This window comes from Sarcophilus harrisii, chromosome 1 (genome assembly GCF_902635505.1).
Source record: "Sarcophilus harrisii chromosome 1, mSarHar1.11, whole genome shotgun sequence".
Classification (NCBI taxonomy): Eukaryota; Metazoa; Chordata; class Mammalia; order Dasyuromorphia; family Dasyuridae; genus Sarcophilus; species Sarcophilus harrisii.
In genome coordinates this window covers 192114395-192119585 of record NC_045426.1, presented here as the reverse complement: position 1 = coordinate 192119585, position 5191 = coordinate 192114395, and positions in this window count along the sequence as shown.

Genomic DNA, 5191 nt, shown 5'->3' with positions numbered 1-5191 from the left:
GAAATTAAAGATAATAGGACTAAGTGACTTGTCTAGGGTCACAATGGAAGTGTTTGAGGACAGATTCAAACTTACATCTTTCCGAATTCAGCCTTGGCATTCTAACCATTGAACCACCTAGTTATTCATGGAGATAACATGAATAATTAGGTTTATACAAGATATGTCTATTCATCCATCTATCTATTTTATACCTAACCTTAAGATATCATCTATACATATATATGTAAATGTGTGTATATGAGTACATATACACACACATATATAACACATGTATATATCTTTATCTTGCTATATAAATTAAATATAAGATAATCATAGAAAAGGCATTTGCAGCTACAGAGACTTCTTAAAGAAGGTAACATTTAGGATAAATCCCGAAGAAATCAGCATGTCTAAGAAGTAGAGGTATATAGAGAAAGTTGTTCAGGTATGGAAATATTCTAGCAACAAAGATGAAATGGAGCGTTGTATGTGATGAACAGTAGGTTGACTAGTATAGAGTATACATGTATATATATATATACATATATATATATGTGTGTGTGTATATATATATATATATATATATATATATATATATGCTAGAGTATATAGAGGAGAATAATGTGTAAGAATTTTGGAAAGATAGGAAGGAACTTTGGGGAGGAAGATCTTTATGTAGGCTATATAACTTTCTATTTTCACATAGGAGTTTGGGGTCTTAGAAAAAAGATACATTTCTTCTTCAGGGTGCTAGAGATATCCCTAAATGATTGAGAATAACTCTCTAAAGCCATTAGCTTGAGCTCCCACCAGTGAGTTTTCCCATCAAGATTTTCATTTGAGAATAATTTGTCAGTCGACCTTAAGTAGCTTTTAGAAAAGGGTATTTACTAAGTGGTAGAAAACATTCCTTACTTTCCCTCAATGTTTATGACATACTTTCCAAAAGTATATACAGAGCTTAGGATAAAGTAGGCTCAAGCGAGTACTTTTGGCAAAAGATAACTCAAAATTCCTGATTGCAAGAAGTCCTCTTCTCCCATTTGTAAAGTTTTCAAGAAGTTTCTGTCAGATAAAGTGTAGTTTCTTTGCTGAACTTGTTGTTTAACCATGAATCTATGTACAGTCTGTCCTTGGCTCCCAATACAGCCACTACCATCAACTTAATTGAAAGACAAAATAAGAAGCCCAAACCATACCCTATGAAGCTTGAAATGTTCTCTTCTAACTAAAGGTGAAGAAGAGCAATATAGACCAGTGTCAAAGCTTCCAATTATCCCCATGCAGAGTACTTCTTCATGGTTTTACTGGGCTATCACACTTCAACTTCTCAAATAACTCTGGTTCTAATTTATTTATAGATACTCCCTGGGTCATGGCCAAGTTTTTTAAGCCTATCCAAACACAACTCTTGTGCAACTTCATTCCAATTCCAAGAACTTTTTGCAGTTAGTCTAACGCATATCAGTGGTATTAATTAATTGTGTATCTTATCACTTACTTTAAGTAAAATGAGATGACTTGTTTGAATAAGGGAAATGACATAGTCATACCTGATCTTTAGGAAAATATCTTTGGTAGATGGTGGAAGATGGATTGGAGAGGGAAGAAAGCCCAATTAGGAGACTGGTGAGATTTGAGGGCCTTAACTAGAATGGTAGCTCTAGTTACAAGGACATATTTGGAGATAGTAATGACCATATTTGGTTAATGATTGGCTATGTGGAATGAGAAAGAATGAAAAAAATTGAGTTTGAAGCAAAAGTTTACTTGGTGACTATAAGATGGATGAAATTCTTGATAGTAGAAAGGAAATTTGGAAGAAAAGTGGGGGTAGGGGGAGTTAATGAGTTCTTTGAACATGTTGAGTTTAATAAGCCCATCAAATATTCAATTTAACAAGCCCTTGGGTCCCCCCTTGGGGGGCGGGGAATACAAAGATTGTCTTGCTATATAGTGGACATAATTGAGATTAGTATGGATTGGAGAGTGGAGTAGATTAGAAGTGGAGATAACAATTAAGGAACCTACTATACTGATGTTGAGGGCTCTGATTAGTGGTGTAAGTGGAGAGATGTAAGGCAGGAGTGAGAAATATTATGGAGAAATAAATTCAAAGGTCAATGGGGCTTTAGCAGTAAGAAAGAATGAAAAATCAGGATGATTCTGAAATTGGATGAAAGTGAATGACTAGAATGGTGGTTATGTTCACAACTGAAACAAATAGGGATCATGTGTGTGCATGTGTGTATGTATGTGCCTGCATACATGTGCATCCAGAGGAGAAGATGCAGAGTTTTATTTTGGGCATGTTGAAACTGGAATGCACCTGGGGAATTCAGGTAGAGGTATTTAATAAGCAGTGGATGGTGCAAGACTAGAGCTGAGGAATAAGAGGAGGTTTATATGGATAGTTTTAAAAGTCATCTGCATAGAGATTACAAATGTACTGATGGAAGCTGATGAGATCACTAAGGGAGAGGATTATATATATAAAGAAGATAAACCAGGAAGTGGCTGATGATTCAGCAAAGAATTTGAGAAGGAGAGGTCAGAAGGAAAACCAAGATAGGGCAGTAACATGAAAGCAAAGGGAGGAAAGAAAATTCAGGAAAAGAGTGTGTTCAGCAATCAAAACTAGCGGAGAGATTTTTAAAAAGTATAAGAGTGGACAAAAGGTCAGCCTTGGATGGAGCAATTTCTCTTTCTGAATAATGTCATAGGATTCATTGGATAATATTATCACTTAATTACTTGCTTATGAGAAAATATCTATTGTGGCAGAGAAGGTGGTGGGGAACCCCAATGTGGGTAAAAGAATCCAGTCGTTTATAAGTCAGTACCAAACCTATCTGGTTTACCAATGGAATGCTGTGCCTTTTTTTCACCCACACTGCTGATATTTTCCCCAGGCTTCTAAAGCTTGTCAAATGCCAACTCCCAGGCTTTCTTAGTCTGTGGCTTCAAATTCTCCATTGTCTTACTAAAGGTTAGATGTCCCTTTCCTAACGAAAGGTGTGCCTGAAAAAACATAAACTTTCATCTTGTGGGGCCAAGCCCTTCCTTTGCGCTGATTGCTATCATTTCTTCAATGTATTCTTAAAAGGTTTGTGTAAAGAGCCAAAGTTGGATTGTTAAAATTAAAAGGTCATATTAGAATGCAGAAATACTTCACTGAGGCCTTTTAGGGCTGCTGAATTTCTGAGGCACTTTTGGTCTAGGAGAGAATTTTAAAAATTAAGGTCTATTTTAGGTATAATTGAAAAATAGAGTATAATCTTACTGTATGATCTGGAGCCAGAGAGTACTTCAGAGGCAAGTTAGCCCAAATCTTTCAAACTGAGACAGAAAAGAGTATAAAATAATGCATACAAGTGGTATGAGAAGTGGGATTTTAATACTTCTGCCTGGTTCTCTTAGCTGCTAGTGTTTTCCTCTTTCTAAACTTAACTGTGTTATACGAGGGCAGGGATTATTTGATTTTTATCCTTGTATCTACAGCATCCAGCACAGTGTCTTATAGTAGGCATTTAAAAGCTTATTGTTTGATTAATTGAACCCAGGTCCTTAATTCTGAAGTCAGTGGATTTTCCCTTATATTAAAATCAATGAAGCAGATTTATGAGAAGCAAAAGAAAATCCTTCAAATAGTTGGACTTCTAGTCATACTTTTTTTTATAAGTTTATATCAGCGTTTATTTGGAATTGCTCCACTTTCATTTATTTTACTTTGAAATTCATCAACTACTCTACTTTCACCCAAAATGTAGCATTCATACTATTCATTGAAACCATCACAGGCCTCCTTGTGCTTAATTGTCCATTTAATGTCCTGCTCCTGGTACAAATTCGTATACGTTTTGGTCATTTCAGTACCTAGGGTGCCAGTTACTTGAATGTTCAGTGGATTTACCCAGATGCCTAGACCTCCACATAGAGGCAGGTGTGGAGGGGGTATGAAAGGATTAAAGGAAGTCTAATCATACTTTCCAAGATAAATTCAGGCAGAGATTCATCTAATGCCAGAGGAAAATAGAATTTGCATATTCCTAAAGAATATTTTCAAGAGTTTCTTGCTCAAATCTAATCAAAAAACATTTGACTCATTTTATCAAATGTGATTTTGTTTGAAAGTGAAATTCTTAACTTTTTCTGTGTGTTTATGTGGTAGACCCCTTTAGCTGTCTAGTGAAATTAATGAATCTCTTCACAGTATAATTTTTAAATACTTAAAATATTTAGGATTATAAGGGAAATCAATTATATTTAAATATAGTTATCTGGCCTTAGACACTTAATACTTCCCAGCTGTGTGACCCTAGGCAAGCCACTTAATCCCAAATGCCTCAGCAAAAAACAAAAAAATACCCCACAACTAAATTCATGGGCCACAGGTTAAGAAGGTCTTCTCTCAGTATTTTCAGAAAGTTAGAACTAAAAGCAGCTCTTAAGATAATCTAGTTTAGGGCTTTTTAAACTTTTTTTCTCTCATGACCCTTTTTGCTAATAAATTTTTATATTATCTTGGGTATATAGAAACATAAAGTAGGTATACAAATCAAACACTTACTGATAATAATCATAATTTTACAACCTCCAGATTCAATGATGAGATTCTAAATGAGGTCATGATCCACAGTTTAAGAAGCTTTGATCTAGTCTTACAACATTATTTGGTGATGATGTTTCTAAGGCCCACAAAAGTTTCTTTATTTGACTTTTTTTTGGTGGGGCAGCATGCTGGCACAGTCAGCTAGAAACCAGGACGACTCATCTTCCTGAGTTTAAATCTAGCCTCATTCACTTATTAGCTCTGTGACCTGGAAATCACTGAACCCTGTTTGCCTCAGTTCCCTTTTCTGTAAAATGAGTTGGAGAAGGAAGTGACAAACTACTCCAGTATCTTTTCCCAAGAAAATCCCTAATGGGCTCATGAATAGACCGAAACAATTGAATAATAACAACAAAATGGAACTTGTATAAAAGTTATTCAGCTCTGTTTAGAATTGTATGTATGATCACTAATGCCATACAAAAAACAAGAGAGTGGGTAGCTATGGCAAAAAAGGTGATAGTGGATATAATTTATGAAAGGCTTGAGTTGCTGCACACAGAATCTTGCCAAGAGCAGTTAATCAGAACAGCATTGCTGCAGAATGACAATCCAGCCTGGTGCTGACTTCTTCCCTTCATTAAGCCTAATGCA